The sequence below is a fragment of the Haliotis cracherodii genome, unplaced genomic scaffold (genome assembly GCF_022045235.1).
Source record: "Haliotis cracherodii isolate W230 unplaced genomic scaffold, xgHalCrac1.p SCAF_14, whole genome shotgun sequence".
In the NCBI taxonomy this organism is placed as follows: domain Eukaryota; kingdom Metazoa; phylum Mollusca; class Gastropoda; order Lepetellida; family Haliotidae; genus Haliotis; species Haliotis cracherodii.
The window spans coordinates 15,178,365-15,200,362 of NW_027266269.1; the positions used below are offsets into that span (position 1 = coordinate 15,178,365).

Genomic DNA, 21,998 nt, shown 5'->3' on the forward strand with positions numbered 1-21,998 from the left:
ACTACACAAAGCAAATGTTATTTGTGAGCATGGTCAAGGTGTAGTGGCTGGTGTGCTGGTTAAATGCTGGGTGTTAGTATTTTAAACAAGGCCAATCAGGCGTAAGCTGAGGTTAGACAAAGGACCGACCCAAGCTACCTACCCTACCACACAAGCAGTAGAAGTTAAATAAAAGAAAACAGAGATCAAGTCATTATGCTGCTTCAGCGACCGTAGAATACAACAGCTATAAAGGTTTATCAAATTTAATGCAACACAATAAAAGGTTAAAACATCATTTCATAACAAAACATTATATGTTTGTATTATATATACAATGTTTACACATCCTGCAGAAAGGTGTATCTGAAGATAATCAAATGACTATGAACAAATTCAGAGGGAAAATAGTAAATTGTTGAATTCACATGCCACATTCAATTAACATGGCACAATGTCTTGGTTGTTCTGGGTCACCAATGTAATATAACAGCATTGTAATGAACTGATCAAAAACAGAAAATGGGGTCTTTAAAATCAGTTAAATATCCAAATTTGTCAACCACATGTCCACTGCATACTTTTACCATTTATTTTTTAAACAGGCTCCATATATGTTCAGATGATCTTTGTAGCAAATGTTTGGCTGGTGTTTTAATGTGAAGGTCACTACTTCTGAATTAAGACAGCTTATGACCCCAAGAACTTGTGGTTTAATTGTTAAATAAGTTCTCCCATTGGATATATTTTGTTTAACTCAAGTGAAAAGTCATTGTCACATGTTTGTGGCCCAGTATTAAACCATTCCAGATATGTGAATGACATTTGACATGACACAGGGCATAAATGATTAAAAGCAATAATTACTTATGGGATCACACACTGAACAATGACCTGCAACCTATGACATCAATACTATTGTCAACACTTTTGACCATGAACTTTAAAAAATTCTAGTTGCTTATGTTTCTTGATATATAGTGTGGTCTCCATACTTTCACAATTAAACTGTTCACAAATCATTTTGTGAATGAAATGGCATTTAAAGTGTCCTTGCTATCTAATACAACTATGACACATGACATGATTTAGTTATTCGTAGCTCATCTTCACTGATTGAAGAACTTTTTGACTCTTTGTCATGCATAAAACCAAACTTTCTTGGTGTTTTTGTCATGTTTCCTGATGTAACCTTTATTCCAAAACAAAACATTCCTGATATTCCAATCACAGAAAGTATCTACACATACACATACATGAGATCATCTGTTCATATATTGAGAAAACTAATTGCTGTCAAATTTCAGCAAACACATCAAGCAGCCCTCTCTACACAATACCTAATACCACCCTATATGTTTGAAATTGAAATTTCTGGCAGAAAATGGCTGAAATTGACTGTCAAAGTTAATAGACCTGTATGATGGCTGTTTTGCATTGGGTATGTGCTTCTTATAAGGGTAGTGTTTTTTTATACACAATACAAATTTTGGACATGTATTTCCTAAACTGTTCATTTCTGTGATATTCCTGGAATATTGCTAAAAGCAGCATAAAGCCATAGTCCCTCACTCACATCAAGAAGTGTTTCAGGAGATTGTTTTTAAGGGTTGCACACTTTACATTTAAACCTGTTTTAGTCCCTCCATCATGTGTTTGTGGTCATCTAGGGACATCCTGGATCCTCTTCTAGGAATTGTGATGAGATGAGGTTTGACGTCAGATTCAAGATCATTGCACTTATGTAGTGATGTGCATGTGTGTGGCTGCTTGTACTAGTCCAGACTGATGTCACTTTTAAGTGCTAGTCCACTGATATGCCATGCCGCAATTTAACCTGAATACCCCACTCAGACACAGTATACTGACTCTGAGCTGACCAGTCCTTGTTTAAGCCCCTAATGCCGAGCACCAGACAGGGTAACAACAAGTACCATCTATTTATTGTCTTTTGGGTTGACACAGCCGGGGATTGAATCTCTACCACTAGACCACGGAGGCAGTCTCTCTTCTGGGAAGTGTGTACAGCTTTATGATTTATGTAGCTTGAAGCTCTGTTTTAAAGCTGTTATGAATTGAGCATGTTCGAAAGATCAGAAGATCATAAAACTTTCTTTTGTTGTACTGCATCAAAGTTGAATACGGATAGAAATTACTGAGGTCATCTTGCACCTGATTTGGTGAAGTCCAAATGGTTCATGAACATGTTTATGGCAGGAAGTTTTGGGGTATTCAGGGAAAGGTGGGGAAATGAACTCTTTCACAAATCCTTCGAATACTTTGCCTCTGTTAAATCATGCCCATAAGTTCGGATATGGCGGTTCTCTCACACCCTAAATATATTCGGGTTTTTCATCAGATATCCTCTTCACTACCAGTTATCTAATGAAAAGTCATACAAGAAACAGTCTCAAAACTAATCTACTCTACTTCTATTACATCATAGCCAGATTCCTGTATTTTGGCTGCAATCACAATAAAACTACTCTTCAGATTTTTCAACAGAAGTCCACTTCACTGTCAACCACACACAACCAGTTGTCATCACAATAGTACCACCAATCAGCATCCAGCTCTTTAGCTTGCTAAGGCGGATCATTTCAGGTTTTGTGACGTCACGTGGGAAATTCCTCACTTCTGTCTTTGTGCTAGAATCAACATTAGCTTTTCACTGTACAGTTGTGAGGTTGTGTACTGATAGTTAGCTTCAGTTATTAGTTGTTTTGTTCACTTTTTAAAAAAATAAGAAGTCCGTCAAGTAAGGGGTCGTATTAAAAGATACTCACATATTAGTGGGGTTGGTGCCAGTCCAAAATGGCATACCCGATCTCACACAGATTGTGGAAGGATCATGATTTCGGGAGACCCTCATCAAGCTTGCTGGAAATGCAGAGATGACTCCAGCACAGAAAAAAACTCATTCTGAGTTGTGCACCTCCTTGTCGATGTCAGCTTTCAACAAATTCCTAGAATCCATCAAGAAGGCTAGGAGGAACAACTCAACTGCTACTCAAGCTGAAACAACCACTAGACTTGGAACACCTAAGGTTCCTTCCTCATCCGTGATGACTCCTGGCTCTTTATTTGACCTTGCAGAACAGCTGTTGATTCTGGCCTGGCAGCCATTTCCACTGTGTTGGAGCAGCTAAGACAACACCAACTGGACCAGGCAAAGAAGAAATCCCATGGCCAAGAAGCCACATGGGATCCAGACTCGAGACCAGCCTAACCTGTCCACCACCAAGGCCATTCAGCCATCTGAGGGACCACCCATTTTGTCACCTGCTGGCTGCGTAGGTAGAAGCCAGCTAGCTTTAACTTCTCAAGAACAACGGCCAGCAGTTATCGCAGGGTGGTCAGGACTGTTGCAATGAAAACCATCCTCCCACCCCTCCCACCCGAGCACTGCTTTCTTCACTCACAGACCAGACAGGCACCAAGCCATCTGATAACAAAAGGTCTTCCCAGTCATCATAAGGATAACCAAACAGACTCTTCAAAGACAGTGACTGTAACCAATTGCTCCCGGTCACCACACGTCTTCCAGACACATGCCAACAGATTCTCGGGCTTCCCAGAATCACACAGTATCTGCAATAGTTACCAGGCAACCAGGCGGGATACAAGCCTTATGAAAGACAATCAGGACAAAGCCGACCATCTGGGAGCTGTTGCATATGGCCTGGATTCGTACACTCCACGGACCCTGGTCATCCCAGAATTGTGGTTGCCTTTGGACGATGACACATTTGAAGATCAGGTCAACCCCATGATGGCTTCAACTACGAACCTCAGTCTCTGTCACCCCTGGGTATTGAATTACTAGAGATACCTGAATACTGTGGCTGCCACAAGCCAGCAACGTCCCTGAGAGTACATGACTGTCTGATCCCTGAGTCTCAGGTGTTGGATGATGAATTGCTAAAGCTGTATGTTCCCCGAACACCAGGGACAACTTACTTTCAACAAGGCTAAAGGATTTGGGACCTGCAAACAAATACTGAGTTTGAATGAGTTACTGCATATAAACTGCATACTGTTCTATCAGAATGGATCAAGCTGGTTTAATTCACAACCTGCTAGACTCTATCATATGCATGGACGATCTCAAGTTCCCAGACCTTTTAAAAACGTCAGAGAAGGATATTCACATAAACTGCCTAGAAATGAAGGCAATATTCTGCGCTCTCCAGAACTGGAAAGCTCATCTATGTTTGATCCTCAGTCCTCATAGCCACGGACAATACCACAGTGGTAGCATACAGCCCCCGTAACTGAATATCCTGGTGAACAGTCATTCTCACCATGGGAAAGTAGTTGCAGCATAATGGTTACTGCATCCAGAAGTACTCAACTGGATAACGTCATTATGGGATACCCAACATCTGGATCTCTTTGCGACTTGTCAATACAGTCATGCCTCGTTTATACGGACACTTGCATCATTTCACAATTCGTCCGTATAAACGAATTTCGAAAGATTGAACTTTAAAATGTAACCATTTGTCTATTTTCCTATGGTATGTCCAAATTCAGTGCCATAATCCTTACTGATGGTTTCCAAACTTGCTGACGGGTGTATTTCCTTAAACAGACAAATATCCCTTTTTTCGCGTGCTGTAACTGCATGTCGCTTACGTTTCGCTGGTTGACAGGCCATACTCACAGTTTGAAGTCACAACTTTGACCTCTGACCTCCACAAATGCCATATTTATCGAATGGGATTACATGTACAATAAACAAGCTCGTCTCAAACGTAACTCAGTGTCACTTGGTTAATTGACTCCTCATGAATCAAAGGATTACCACCAGCTGAAGGATTACCACCAGCGGAAGTGTATTGTCCGGGTAAGTGAGACAATTTTGTGTGCATTTCAGTGTTTTATGTATGAAAATGACCATCCGGTTCCGGAAACTGAATTTCCATATATATTATGGGTCATTCTCTAAAAAGTAACATTTCCTGTCCAAATGAATTTTCTTGAAAACAACTCATAATTCTGTTTTCAGATTACTTGACAATGAAGATATTTATTAGATGTATGCAATATTCTGATCAAATTACTGCTATAACCTTATGTTAGCCATTAAAATACCTTAAATGTGCAGAAATGTGCAGAAATTTGTTGTCCATAAATAAAAAATCAAACTTTCTCAAATTATCTAAAGTCTCTGGGAACAAATGCTTCCCATAGCCCTGGTGATTTATGTAGCATGACATCATGAAAGGTTGATAACAGCAGAAAAGCTATTGGTTTTCCACTTGGATTCATTATTTTTGGCAACAATAATCTTGTCCAGAGTAATAGTGTCTCTCCTGTCACCAGATAGTACAAATACAAATAATATTTGCTCCTTTGGTAAGCCAGAAGGCTAAGGTCTTTGTAGGTCTCTTCCTTTCCAGTACTATCATGGCACCATATGCTCAAGCAATTTATATTGGTGCAGTGTCTTCAAAATACCTGGTAAATGTTGTCTTTTGATGTGTAGTTTTTGTAGGTGTCTGTGCTGTCACCATGCATTTTGGATTCCGAAATTGTTATTAAAAAAATCAAATATAATGAGCATATTTGACTGTCAGAATGGAACTCAACCAGTATGCTTTTTTTAGTGCAAGAGAGAAGTCATTGCCCTAAGCTGGCATTATGTCATAGTTTGTCTCTCCTGTCACTGTCTCTGCTGTCACCTTATAAAAAGTGACAGGACAGACATATTTGGGCGACAGCACAGACATAGAGTGTTCAATAAATGTTTCAACATATATATATATATTAAAAGACAAAGAAAACATGAATGGTAATGTATTTTGTATGTTTGCTTGTTGCATGAAAATCTGAATATTATTAACATTTGGGTCAATCAACACTGATTACACTGCACAGTAGATCTTTGGTAACAGCACAGACTTTTAATAGTGACAGAACAGACACATTTCAGTGACAGCAAAGACATTTTAGGATTTTTTTTATCATGTTGACACAAATAATGAACAATTATTCATTTACTCGCCCTACTGTTGTACATATGAGTAAATATGTTGTACATGATTAAGAAATGTAACATATTTAGCAAATTTGAATGAAAGTAATGTTACATGATCACTTCAAACACTGTGTCTATAAGTGACTGTGACAGCACAGACACTTAACAGTAACAGCACAGACATTTAGTGTTTAATAGAGATTTTGTTCAATGTTTCAGTGTCTTTAACACTCTATCTCTTAGGCTTTTGTTAGTTACAGGAAAATTTGAATTTCCATTAACATTTGGGTCAATAAACACTGATTACACTGCACAGTAGATCTTTGGTAACACCACAGACACATTTCAGTGACAGCAAAGACATACCGTTTTCAAAATTAGAATTAGGGGGCGCTTATTAGAATATTATTTCGAGTTGAAAGATCGTAAATTTCGTGGTTTATGCTAACAGCCTGAAATGTTTACATACGACAAACATATTTTTCAAGAATTTAATTGCCCATACTTAAGGGTGATATAACACACGAGTGCGTATTATACACGAATAAATATGTCTTGTGTACATTGATCAATCAGAAGGGGTGCTGATTGGGATTGTTCACCAGCCAATATATTAGCAAATATCGGCGTGGGCGCTTATAAGAGCGGGGCGCTTATTACGTTGAATACGATATTAGGATTTTTTTATCAAGTTGACACAAATAATGAACAATTATTCATTTTGCTCGCCCTACTGTTGTACATGATTAAGAAATGTGACATATTTAGCAAATTTAAATGAAAGTAATTTTACATAATCACTTCAAACACCATGTCTATGCGTGAGGGAAAGAGAGAAGTGGAGGTGTGTGCTGACAGAATGGAGTGTATGAGTGAGGGAAAGAGAGAAGTGGAGATGTGTGCTAACAGAATGGAGTGTATGAGTGAGGGAAAGAGAGAAGTGGAGGTGTGTGCTGACAGAATGGAGTGTATGGGTGAGGGAAAGAGAGAAGTGGAGGTGTGTGCTGACAGAATGGAGAGTCTGAGTGGGGGAAAGAGAGAAGTGGAGGTGTGTGCTGACAGAATGGAGAGTCTGAGTGGGGGAAAGAGAGAAGTGGAGGTGTGTGCTGACAGAATGGAGTGTATGAGTGAGGGAAAGAGAGAAGTGGAGGTGTGTGCTGACAGATTGGAGCGTATGGGTGGGGGAAAGAGAGAAGTGGAGGTGTGTGCTGACAGAATGGAGTGTATGAGTGGGGGAAAGAGAGAAGTGGAGGTGTGTGCTAACAGAATGGAGTGTATGAGTGAGGGAAAGAGAGAAGTGGAGGTGTGTGCTGACAGAATGGAGAGTCTGAGTGATGGAAAGAGAGAAGTGGAGGTGTGTGCTGACAGATTGGAGCGTATGGGTGGGGGAAAGAGAGAAGTGGAGGTGTGTGCTGACAGAATGGAGTGTATGAGTGGGGGAAAGAGAGAAGTGGAGGTGTGTGCTAACAGAATGGAGTGTATGAGTTGGGGAAAGAGAGAAGTGGAGGTGTGTGCTGACACAATGGAGTGTATGAGTGAGGGAAAGAGAGAAGTGGAGGTGTGTGCTGACAGAATGGAGAGTCTGAATGATGATGAGATTCACCAAAAGACAAGTAAGGAAATGAATACACAATGCGATTTAGAAAGTGGTCAGATGTAACTAATGTTATATTTGGGATAACACTTTCTTAGTAAAGTACAGATTCTAGTACATTTTTGGGTTGAGTCCCGTGCGGGATTCGAACCAACACCTGCCAGGGTGAGGCACTTAATCGCCAGCACACAAAGTCAGCGATCTAACCCACTCAGCCACCGAGCCTTCCACAAGTACAAAGTTCAGACGATGATAAGATGGAAAACAAAAGGAAATACACCAGCCAGTTGATACAAATGAATGCCTGGGGCAATTCGTTGTCATTATGTATAACATATCATATCCTGGTTATGTTGAAGATATAGAGCTAGGTGAAGTTTTTGTGGAATGTATGCATAAAGTGGGAAAGCACGCAAATGCAAATTGTTTCTTCTGGCCACGCAAACTTAAAGACAAATGCTGGTACCAATTTGAGGACGTAGTTAGCTTTGTACCAGAGCCGTCCAAAATGTCACTGTCCTCTGACTATTGTATTGAGTCCTCTTTGTGGCAAAATATGTTGGAAACAATTCATGGCAAACAATAACCTGTGTTTATATGTGCACATGAATGAGGTCAAGAATGATTTACTGAATGTTGTCATATAATGCTATCATTTGGTAAAAGTGCAAATATGTTATCAGACTTTGTCTGTGCTGTTACTGTTGAAGTTTTGAAAGTTTGACTAGTCTCAATTCCTTACAGCTTTTAGCTTGGAATAAGCAACAATAACCTCAAAAAGTGCCATTAAGGTTGTTTGTAGAGTTTCTGATCAAGTTCTATTTTTGAGATGAGCAATTCCACATAAGTTTTGTTTATGAATTTCTGCTTGTGTGTGCTGTTATCAAACCTCACATTTTTATCTAATTAATGTCTCATACAAAATACACCTAACACTTTGATATGCACATTCATTGAGTTTCCTTTTTTTTTACTACCTTTGCTTCTGAAACACAGAACACAGAAATATACTAGCCACATTAAGAAACTGTGCACAGAGAAAAAAAAGATATAAGGGCACACCGTCCATATATGAAATATAGGTTTGAACACAGCAGTTATTGGAGACATTCAAACGCTCATGCACGTGCCATGCGATATGACGTCATTGATGGGGGCCTATGGACGTGCAATGTATTACTGCACGTGCATCCTGTGCAGCTGTACACAGCATGTGCAACTCAAAATTCGCTGTCACTTTGGAAAGCATGATCTGTGGTCATTCAAAAATTCAAAACTTCTCAGGCGCAGACACAAGCATATCACAAGCAAATCATGCCAAGATTTACAGCTGCACAGCGTCATGAAGCCATTGGAATGATCCGAGCTGGAATGAGGCAACAACAGGTGGCAACACATTTCCAATGCCATCGTAACACGATATCGGCATTGGTGAGGCGTTATCAGAACACAAATGACGTTGCTGACCACCCACGTTCAGGACGTCCCCTTGTAACGACGCCAAGACAGGACAGATGGATTCGAGTTACACATCTCCGACACAGGTTCTAAATGGCAGTAACGACGTCCCAGACAATTCCTGTCAGGAATTGTTTACGTCAGTACGGGATTCGACCACGACGCCCTGCCATACGTCCCATCCTGACACACCGTCATTGAGTCAACCGTCTAAGATGGTGTCGAAATCATGTTCGCCAACCTCGAATATGGTGGAGAAATGTTGTCTTTACAGATGAATCGAGGTTCAACATTTCCCACAGTGACGGGCGCCAACGTGTCTACCGGCGTTTGGGAGAATGTTATGCACGCAACTGTATTGTAGAGAGGAATCGTTTTGGAGGTGGCTCTATGATGATTTGGGGTGGGATAACAGCACGGCACCGAACCCCTTTGGTGGTGGTTCAGGGCAATCTCACCGGTGTTGGCTACAGAGATCAGTTTCTGAGGCCTGTGGTCATTCCTTTCCTGCAACGTCATGGCCTGCAACGTCATGACCTGGAATTGACATTTCAACAGGACAATGCTCGTCCTCACACGGCTAGGGTCGCAGTGGATTTCCTTCACCATAACAATGTCATGTTACTGCCATGGCCTGCAATTTCTCGCGATCTCTCCCCAATAGAGCATGTGTGGGATGAAATGGAGCGCCGTCTGCGTCGTCTTCCACATCCTCCAGATAACGTCCATGACTTGGCACAGGATTTGAGGAGGATATGGCAGGCCATTCCCCATGCCTTCCATGCCCATTTGGTCGACTCCATGCGTCGCCGATGCACTGCTGTGATTCACGCACAGGGTGGTCATACCCGTTATTGACTTTGTCTACTCCATTTTGATCTTCTGACGTCACCGTAACAGATGTTGTTCAGGTCCCGTTGACATTTTCTTATGGTCCGATCATTCAGCTGCTACAGCGTCTGCATCATTTTGTTCTTGCCGTGTTGTACTTCAATCCAGAATATATTTTCTTCGTGCACCATGTTGTCTGTCCTGTTACCATGAATGTCTTTCCTGTCACCAGGTTTCTACCATCTCAAAAGTTATAATTGGTTCAACTCTGCTGACAAAAATATATATAATTCATAAAATGAGTGTAATAACTATTATTACCTTATAGAATAATGGTAGTTCCATTTCAGTGTATGCAGTAGACAAGTTTATCGTACATCTTTTTTGAAATAATTCCATTGTATGCATATATTTACAGTCTAATAATTAAGTAAAGCCAATAAATGAATTTTTATAGCTGTTGGTATTTGAACTGTGCCAAAATGCAACAACCATATCATAAATTTAATTCATTTTAGATTTATGTTCGGTGACAAAAACTGAATTTTATGCATGGTAACAGCACAGACATTTGGTACAGAGATGCCAAAAATAGTTTTCTGCAAAAAGGAAAATAAGACATGTCAAGCCTGCACACTTTACACTTATATTCAGTAATTGCTATGATGTTTATCTGCTCAACAAAAACATTTCAAAAATGAATTCTGATTTGTTGGTTTTTCATAGGCCAAAATGTTACTTTTTTAGAGAATGACCCATATACGGGTAAATTTATATAGTAATTATTTCGTATTGAATGAAAATCGTCAAGGAACCGAGGTTTCCGGATATCTGAAGTCCGTAGAAGCGGGGCATGACCGTACAACTTCCAGTCTGTGTCAGTCCAGTACCACATCCATGTCCTTATTACAAACAAACGATTTTGTTGTTTGTCCAGTGTAGACGACAACAAGACCTAGGAGATAGAACTCTTACTATTGCGATGGAAGCAGATTGTTTACTACATCTATGTCAAGATAAAGCCTCCACCATGGTTCAATAGAAGTGTATAGATCACTCTGTACTACATCTTGACAGACTCACTATAGGACATTATGCTACCATCAATAGAGTAATGAGATCATTTCTTGAGGATCTTCCCAAAATAGAATCTGTCAGTGGTTCTATAGCACTCCTAACAGAACCATTTGAACCTCTCACCAAAGCTCATTTAATCCAAATATCAAGGATATCTATGGCCACGGCAGCCCGAGTATCTGAAATCCCTGCTGTATACTTTTCAACATTTATGCATGCGGAGAATGGGTGTAATATTACAGTCAGATCAATACCAGATTTTGTCGCCAAGAATTAATCAACATCCCTTGAACCAGTGGCGCAAATTGACAATAACCAAAAGTTATTGCAGAGCCCAAGACTCATCACCTATACTCACATTTTGCTGTGCCCACGACTTTGGCATCAAGTCTTGCGTCTTGGAATACAGTAGTTAGTCAATGAGCCAGACCCCTGATTTTTATGTTTGACAAACCAAATGGAGGGACAAATTTCCATTGTGGTTTTCAGATAGCCTGATGTCCACACTTCATGAAATCATGATGGACATCTCACATGTCCAGCTAAATGTCATTTTGGCAGCCATTTTCAAGATGGCCGCCATTTTTTTCCAATTTGCTCCAAATTTCAGAAATAAGCATGAAAAACAGAATTTACAATTCCTAGGCAACTTTTGTGTAATGAAATGTGTCAGGCACTAAATTCCACACATTTTGATATACAATTTGTATGGTTTTGTGCAATAAATGTTTCTCTGTTATCAAATTATATTAAAAAATCTATTTTTATTTTATTTTTCATAATGCAAAGACATTAAGAATTGTTTACTTCAGTGTTATGACTTAACATAGCATTAAACTTTTGTGATTGATAACAGCTATTTGTTGTATTTGTAATAATAAGTGATCACAGAAATTACATTGTTTTCTTGCAGTGCAAAGCCTGTTTTCCTTGCTCAAAATGTTCTCCAAATTTACACACAAATTTCCAAGTGCTAACCCCATGTTTGATGAAATCTCTGCATTTCAGTTTAATACAAAAAAACTAGATATTACCATAGTTAAAATAAACATTATCTATTTAAAACCCTGCAAGAAAAAAAACCCCAATATTTTCTTTCATATGAAGTTTAATTACTCACAATGAGACCTAAAATTGTGTAACGAAAAATATAATTCCCCAGTTACATCTGAAACTACTGTCTGTTGTCAGTTAATGGATAAATACAATGTATCTGTGTTTAAATAAAATTGATGCAATGACTTGTCCTTTCGATATCATCTTCGTGGGAAACTTGAGGCTGAATTTAAAGAATCTTTGCATTTTTTCACTGTTGGACGGAGGGTATACATCAGACCTGACAACTTGTTGCTTGAAACTATAGCTGCTGATTATGTTTCATTGTAGAACAAACTGAATGCAAAGTCAGATGATAAATATGAAACATTAGTCAGTGATACAGCGATGTTCTTACGTGGACAAATAAAGAGTGAAAACAAAGAACAGCCTTGGCCTCCACATCATGAAGAATTGAATTCCACATATTCTTCTTTACCCAGTAGTGTCATAAGGTTTCTGAATCTCTTACTTGGTGGCAAAGAGACACCCTCAACTCGCATTAGCAGACCCTCATGGTCCATTGCCCAGGACATTGTTGCTGCTGTTACTGTTGGCAAAGTAATAACGCCAAAGCACATTCTTCTTCCATGGGTAATAAAAACTCTGACAGGTAATGTTGAGCTGATCAAAACTTTAAATCGCTTGGGACACTCTTGTTCATACTCAGCCTTGGAGGAGACTGACAAGATGGAACATGTAGACATTGATGAAGTACTTTTCAGCAAGCATCCATCAGTCTGTTCCAAATGTACTTGCTTTTGACAACATTGACAGACAAGAGGAAGTACTAAGTGGATCAGGGACATCACATTGTTTCAATGGCATAATATTTCAGCCAACTTCTCTGACATGTATGCCACAATTGAGCCTTCTGGTCAACTACTTCCTAGCTACACTGTGGGGGAAAAGGGAAGGTCCACCCCCAATTGTGCCAGCTGACCATTCTACTGAATTTGAAGTCGCAAAAGCAAGTGCACACCAGCAACACTCACTCTGGATTCTTGTCAGAATGGATGATCCATCAAATCAGACAATAAGTTCTTGGACCGGATATAACATACTGATAAGATATGACATGGAGGTATTTGCTGATACAGTTCGTTGCTTGCCCACAATTAATGCTCCAGCAACAGAAATGGCAACTGTGCAAGAAACTCTGCATAAATCTCTTGCTGCACAATCATCTCTACAGCTTCAGAATATTGCAGTTGTTTTCGACCAGGCACTGTATTCAAAAGCTACAGAAATTGTGTGGAAAAACCCTGACAAGTTTAAAGGCATTGTATTGATGATGGAAACTTTCACACAATTTGCAATTTCATGTCAGCAATTGGAAAAAGGTTTGGTGATGCGGGACTTCGTGACCTTGCAGTAGAATCCGGAGTCATTGCTGAAGGATCTATCAGTTAGGTACTGGGGGGAAAACAGTATAATCGAGCAGTCTGTTTGCATAAGCTGGTATATGAAGCATTGATGAGGCTAGCATGGAATGGATTTATGGAATGGCTTGACATCCATCGTCCTGAAAGCCTAGCAAAGCTGTGTGATGTGAAAATCCAAATAGGCCAGCTTCATCAGACCATTTGTCATGAATCACCTGATGATGTATTGAGGGATGAATCATACAAGAAAATTTCTGAAATGTTCAACAGTGACCTAAATGTCTTGCGCCGTGGAAGAGGTCAACTCTCAGCCTTTTGAATGACTTACATTGACACGGTGGATGTTCTGCTTGGCCTACTTCATGCTGACAGAGAAGGAGACTGGCATCTTCATCTTGCTTGCAACAGAAATGTCATACCTTGGTGCTTTGCAATGAACAAAACCAACTATGCATGGTTACTTCCTGTGTACTTTGCTCAGATACTCGGTTAAAGGAGACAAGTCAATGGATGTATGAGCACTTTCGCAACAAGGGTTTCTCTGTTCAACTGAGGAAAATGAATCCTTTGGCAGTATTGCAGTTGATCAGACCAAAGAAGAAACTGTAAACAAAGACACCCAAACTGCTGGTGGGACATGAGGATTCAGTCTCAAGCCAGGGACCGTGTCACGCTACTATCTCACTGCTGAACACAGAGCAGCTGCATTGAGACAACTACGTGAACAAATTTCAGTGCAGTCACCTTCCCTTGGCCATTCACACCTGGACAGACCACACATTCGTAGAGATGAATCTGACATCAGATCATTAGTTGATACATTAGAGAACTGGACAAACCCGCTTTCTGAAGACTCAGATTTTGTTTGCATATCCATTGAAGCAGTGGCTCCCCTGAAGTTTCTGCCGATCGTTTGACATCAAAGCAAAAGGGAGAGGAAGCTTATCAGGCGTTCCAAGCAGAACGGCTACAGAAGGGTGAAGGTTTCTACAGCACCATGAAGAAGATGAATTTGAAATCATTTACGGACATTAACAAGAAAACAAGCAAGTGTAAAAACACAGAAATCATCCTAAAAGCTGACAGAAGAGTGTTTGCAAATATGGTTCTCATTGCCCAGAACAGAAATTTAGACATGCGTGATGTGCTGAGCCACCCTCTTGGTCCACTACCCTGGTCTCTTGCAAATGGTGATGGCAACAATGAAAAAGACAAATAAATCTGCTCTGGCAAAACACTTGGAGACTAAAGTGTGGTTTGCAGATGGTACTCTCTGAGTGCATTGGCTGGCCACGGCAAGCTGAGGGCTCTAAAACTGCTTCTAAGAGATGAAACTTTCAGAAAAGCTTTTGGAGATCTTGGTACTGAGTGGCATCTTTCTCCTGAAGTGTTTAAGAACATCCAATCCTTTGCCTGTCAGCTATATGGCAGCAACACAAAGGTAAAGAAGGTCAATTAGCTGTGTTACCAGATATTTGGAGGTAGAGGCGGGGATGTTGAATCTGGACAGCTTCCACCATGTAAAGATGCGCTTTTCCAGCACACACCCCATGCCAATTTCCAGTCAGCAGTTTGGAGGAGGAGCCTTGAAAATTCTCCAGACTTACCAGATCCCTCTGCAGGCCATGGTTGGGAAATAAACGACATGGGAAATCTGGCAGTCCAGAAGTGGTCCTTGGTTTGATGTCATGCAGATGTTCTCGTACTTGTCGACCACGTGAGTGCACATGTACATTAAGTGGTCTTAAATGTACCTCTGCCTGCAAGTTGTCACCCTGCTCCAACATGGATGACAATGATGAAGAGATCAAGATGCAGAAGACTCAAGCGATGAAGATGACTGAATTTGACAGTTGGATGTGTATCACACAGCAGGTTTTGGGACGGAATATAAGACATCCTCATTGTTGAAATGTCTATTATATTTATAGACATTTTCTTGAAACTGTTACAAGTACTGGCCATATTCATGCTAAATTGTGTTACAATGTTAATGTCAATGGCATAAAACTCCAGCAAACAGTCTCCTGTTTAATATGGTGAGTTGATATTACTAGATGCTGATTGTTAAGAAGTAGAAGATTTGTGAAGTAGAAGGACAATGGTGGCTTTTTAATTATGAACAAGTTATATTTAATTGCAGAAGGGTCATGTTGGATTGAAAGTGGAATTTTGTTTATATGTATACATTTGATGTTATTATTAAACACATATAAATGTAATATCACAATGTGTACATTTTAACTTTAAACACTTTAGATTCTTGGAAATTTATCTAGGAAATAAATGGTATTTTATATATGAAAATACATTAGACAATTTTTATCTATCATAAGGTGTCAATTATTACTCAACAACATTGCATTGGAAAGAAAAGATGTAAGTAAAATGTTAAAAAAGGGTCATTTCTTTATATAATTTCAATATTAACTAAAAAATTATAACTCAGTGATATACAAAAAGCATAACAGAATGTGTGCAATGTAGTGCTGAAACAATAGCAGTAAATAAAAGTTGTCTGAAATTCATAAATTCTGTGTTATAAGCTTATTTCTGAAATCTGTAGAAAAAGTGAAAAAATGGCCACCAAAATCGTATTTAGCTGGACATCTGAAATGTCCATCACATGAAATTATACAGTTGAGACATCAAGCTAGCTGAAAATCATATTGGTAATTTGTCCCTCTGTTTGGTAGTCAAATTTTCTCTGGCTAATGGACTAAGTATCCTTAGAACAACCTGTATCCAGCTGTCAACCTTCACCAACTTTAACTTTCAGATGTTCATCCAGACCTGGGAGGGCAACATTTCAAAGGTCCCATATTTGCAGCTCAGTCGATCAACAGCCAATAGTTATATGGAAAAAGGGGGAGTGAGTGGGGAGGCTAGAATAGGGAGCTAAACAGGACACATAAGAGGCAGATTAACTTGAAGTGACGTCATGGTAGATGATGACTGGAAGTGATGTCAGAGCCGGAAGTAATATCTTGGTCTGAAGTGACCAGAAGTGACAAATGGAAGTGACATCATAGACACGAAGTGACATTATAGACCGGAGTTAACCAGACGTCACATCATAGGACGGAAGTGACATAATAACCGGGGGAAACTAGAAATGTCATCAGGAAATAATGTCATTGAAACGAAAACTGAAAGTGACTTCAGTATGACAGATCAGAAGTGACGTCACAAAACCTGAAATGATCCGCCTTAGCAAGCTAAAGAGCTGGAGGGCGGTCGGGAAGCCTAGTGGTTAAAGCGTTAGCTCGTCACGCCGAAGACCCGGGTTTGATTCCCGACATGGGTACAATGTGTGAAGCCCATTTCTGGTGTCCCCCGCCGTGATATTGCTGGAATATTGCTAAAAGCGATGTAAAACCTCACTCACTCACTCACTAAAGAGCTGGATGCTGATTGGTGGTACTATTGTGGAAACAACTAGTTGTGTGTGGTTGACAGTGAAGTGGCCTTCTGTTGAAAAATCTGAAGAGTAGTTTTGGTGTGATTGCAGCCAAAATACAGGAATTTGGCTATGATGTAATAGAGGTAGTATTCTTACAATTATTAAAAAATGATAACTATTGTTCCTATGATTGTGTATTCGAATTCAGGTTTGCCTCAATTATGTTTCTTGGCACCATACCCATGCTTGTGGGTTTCACCCAAGTGGTAAACATCTAAGACCTGCTCCATTTCAGATTTTCCTACCTCATGAAGCTGACATGCTGTAAAATGAAAAAGTGGAGTTAAACACAGCTCACTCACTCACTCTGCGACTATGACTTGAGTAGATTTGTCTCTTACGGTGTGCTCAGATGAAAGGGATTACCATGTGTCTGGTTTACCCACTCTATTCCTCACCCTCTGTGGGGAATTGCATCACTCACTGATGCACAGGAGTTACACCTGTAGCAAGTTTAATCTGGATTATTTCGAATCTGGGCCAGACTATCCAGTGATTTACTTCATCAGGATCATTCTACACATTGGTTTACTATGACATGCATCTACCAAGTTATAGAGCTTGAGCTGTACAGTTAATGCCCATTATCAACACTGTATCCAGTCAATACATGTTTCTCCATAACGAGTCACAGTCACCAGAGGTACACATTCATGGATTGATAACTGATTACACATGGGTGAGGTTCAAGTTAAGGCCAGACTTCTGCCACATGTCAGTGAAATGTGACAGTGGCACATCTTACACAGTCTATTCCACAAATTTTGATACATATGTTTTTCATCCACGAAGATTCAGGGTTGGAATTGGTCTTCAGCAAACCATGCTTTGTCGAAAGAGGCAACTAATGGGATCGGGTGGTCAGGCTCACTGACTTGGTTGATGCATGTCATTGTATCTCAAGTACAAAGATCGATGCTCATAATGTCAATGACCGGATTATCTGGCCCAGACTGGAATATTGCTGAGCTCAGAGTTAAACACGCAACCAAAGAAACAAATAATTCTTTTATATTTTTGAAAACTCTACTCATTTAGATAAGCACGTCATGAAATGGTTAACTTTCATTGAAAAACATCCTAAAACGTGTAGAACTATTTCCATTTGAGTAGTTATCCTTTGTTGACATTGGTTGTATGGCTCCACATGCTGTCATTGAAGCCCTATGGAGGGCTACCATATATAACATGGCTCCATATGCTATTTACGAGTATAACAAACCAGATCCACAGATTTGCCCACCTATTTCTGGTAAAACTTTATGGTTACATCAGCGAACCAGGACAAACATCAACTGAACAGAATACAATTCTTTTGATTCCTTGTCCTTCCAATCAAGTCACAAGTGAAACCAGAGAAAGGTTTAGTGGCTCCTCCACAGGACAGGTTTATCAAGGTGATATGATAACAGAGGGATAGATGTGCCCAGCAGAACCCACCGATGGTAAATCATCACATGACTGGAAGACCTTGCTTTCAGAGGAAGGCTATGTTTGTGTCCTCTTTATTCAACTCTTTCACGCAGAGGTATTCGGGTGGGTTACGACATCAAGGTGTTCCACCTTGCTCATTGATCTGTTTTATGATCTATTTTATAATCATTATTATTAGGGCTCCAAGCCGAAAGGCTGTAGAGCCCTATTGTAATCGTTCGATTTATTATTATTATTATTATTATTATTATTATTATTTATTATTATTATTATTTATTATTCCGCCGATTTTTGTACCTGCCCTAGCAAAATAACCACTAGCTCGATTTTGTTCAAATTTTGTGTGTGTTTGTAGACCATTGGGTACTAGTGCCCGCCAAAAAGCCAAGGCCGTAGGCCCAAAGGCCAAGGGCAGATAACTGAAAAACAAGTATTTTTTGACGATATATTTTGCCCTGTTGCTCAGCAACAGTTTGTCCGTTTACTTTCAAACCTTGCATGTATCTACTGCTTCAGTTGTTTGATAATTTTTGTTCTTTGACTTTGGTCATTGATCACGTGGTTTGGCAGCCATATTGGATTCAAGGTTTTGCCAGGGTTTTTTGGGCACCTGTCTTCAAATACTATCTCCTCTGAATCCACTGCATGAAATGATTTCAAACTTTCTGAGAATTGTCTCCATACAGAACACAACAAATTAGCATAGCCATTTTTTTATACCTTTTGTAGTTGCGGCCATATTGGATTTTGATTTTGATCATTTTTTTCACCGAAATTTTACTTTTAAGATCATAGCTTGTAAGGTTCTTAACAGAAACTATTGAAAGTTTGCATGAAACTTTGAGACTATATGCAGCTCATTTTGTCCTGGGTTGCATAATGAAAGCACCACTGCTTGGTGTGGTATTATTCGATTTAAGTAAAAAAATCAGACTTGAGTACAAATACTGAAGGAAGCGCCTCATAAATCTACTATAAACCCCCATTCACTGGCTTTGCAGATACCCTCGCGTTCTCCACAGCCTTGTTCAATATTATGTGTACTACCCTTGACGACCAGAGTTAGAATTGGCCTTTTTCAACCGATGCTTGTCTCAAGAGGCAACTATGCTTGTCACAGGAGGCGACTAATCGGATCGGGTGGTCAGACTCGCTTCAGACTTGATTCTTCTTTTCTCAATTGCCAATTGCTAGGGTACCTTATTTTTGACAGCGTTGTTTAAAGCAAACCATATGGTCGAGGTCGGAAATTGGTTTAGTACACTCTGGGAAACTGTGGCACACGTAAATTTGGTAGCGGTAATGTCCTGCAAACCGTGACTATCTTTTGACGGAGTTGGTACAAGCAAACTATATGCGGATTCGAACATGGTCGAAGTCAAACATGGGTTAAGAACACACTGGGACACATATGGTGATGTCTCACAAGCGGTTCATTACATTTGACGGCGTTGGTACAACAAAACCATTTGGGGATTCGAACATGGTCGAAGTCAAACATGCGTTAAGAACACACTGGGACACGTGTGATGATGTCTCACAAGCGGTTCATTACATTTGATGGCGTTGGTACAAGCAAACCATATGCGGATTCGAACATGGTCGAAGTCAAACATGGGTTAAGAACACACTGGGACACGTGTGGTGATGTCTCACAAGTGGTTTATTACATTTGATGGCGTTGGTACAAGCAAACCATATGCGGATTCGAACATGGTCGAAGTCAAACATGGGTTAAGATCACACTGGGACACGTGTGGTGATGTCTCACAAAGGGTTCCTTACATTTGATTGCGTTGGTACAAGCAAACCATTTTGGGATTTCGAACATGGTCAAAGTCAAACATGGGTTAAGAACACACTGGGACACATGTGGCGATGTCATGCAAGTGGTTCCTTACATTTAATGGCATTGGCACAAACAAACCATTTGAGGATTCGAACATGGTCGAAGTTGGAAATTGGTTAAAACATCCTGGGACACCCAGGTCAATTTAGTAGTGGTGATGTCTCACAAGAGATTCTTTACATTTGACGGCGTTGGTACAGGTAAACCCTTTGAGGATTCGAATATATGAACGAGGTAGGGAACAGGTTTAGCACTCTATCTCAGCAATGCGACAGGAACCCGGGGCCCGGACGAACGCAGAACGATAATCCGTTTGACTTGAGCCCAACTGACAAAGAAGTTACGGCCTGTTAAAGAGTCACCAAGCCGAAAGACTGAAGAGTCCCAGTGTTAGCGTTTGATTTAATATTATTATTATTCCGCTGATTTTTGTACCAGAGCTAGAAAAATAACCACTTGATCGATTTTGTTCACATTTTGTGTGTGTATGTGGACCGTTGGGTACTAGTGCCCGCCAAAAACCCAAGGCCGTAGGCCCAAAAGCCAAGGGCAGATAACTAAAAGAACAGAATATTTTGAAGATATGTTTCCCCCTATTGCTCAGCAACCGCTTATCTGAATACTTTGAAATCTTGCATGTATCTGCTGCTTGAGCTGCTTGACATTTTTTGTTCTTTGACTTTGGTCATTGGTCACGTGGTTTGGCAGCCATTATGGATTCAAGGTTTCCACAGTGTTTTTTGGGTACCTGTCTTTAAACGCAAACAACTCCGAGTCCACTGCATGAAATGCTTTCAAACTTTTTGATAATTATCTCCATACATAACACATCAAACTTTAGTAGCCGATTTTGGAATTCATTTTTAGTTACGGCCGTATTGAATTTTGATTTTGATCATTTTTTTCAACGAAATTTTGCTTTAAAGATCATATCTTGTAAGGTTCTCCACAGAAACTATTGCAAGTTTACATGAAGTTAGTGTGCCATATGCATCTCATTTATTGTTATTGGTTGTATGCTAAAAGTAACACCTATGGTGGTAATATTTGATTTATATTTGGGACACCCCTGGAACACGCCAATTTCGTAGCGGCGATTTCCGGTGACTATCTTTTGACAGAGTTGGCACAAGCCAACCTTTTATGGATTCGAACATGTTCGAGGTCGGAAATGGTTTTAGAACAGACCTGGACACCCTGGCACACGCCATTTTCCTTGCGACGATACCCTGCAAGTGGTGCCTACATTTGACGGATTTGGTTCAAGGAAACCCTTTGAGGATTCGAACATGGACGTTTGGGCACAGTGTTTCTTGGAGCCCGCCATTGCTGCTTGCAGCTTTAATTATTATTATTATTATTATTATTATTATTATCTAGAATTCATGAATATTGTACACTTATCTAGGTACTGGTATCTGCTAAAAAGTGGGTTTATTTGTTCCCCAACCAGTGGATTTGTGTGCATTCAAGTTATCTTTCTCAACTCCCTTGAGAGTATACAACCCAAGGTGCCAACGTGTGCTAGAGGGTTTTTTAAATCCACCTGTTCGAGACTTGTTCAAAGCTTCCAGTTTATGTCAGTGCAGTACTGGGAATGCGTGTCTGGATGCCTCGTTGGCAGTACAGCAGAACGCAATATCAACCCAAAGTGATGAAATTAGAAATGAATCACCAGAAGAATGGATGTGTCATCATACAACTGGAAGTGACATGATATATATCAGAAGAGACATCATTCAAGAGTAGCAGAATACAGAAGTGATGTCATAATAGGAAGTGACATCATAATGTCGGATGTGACTTCAAAGATACCAGAAGTGATGTCAGGGTTTCACAAGAAATAAGAA

General features: G+C 40.0%; 1 protein-coding gene across 3 annotated transcripts in view; it reads left to right on the forward strand.

Annotated features, from left to right (window-relative positions):
* Positions 1 to 21,998, forward strand: part of LOC139461027 (testis-expressed protein 9-like) — a 79,943-nt gene that overhangs the window by 57,016 nt on the left and 929 nt on the right. The window lies entirely within an intron of this gene.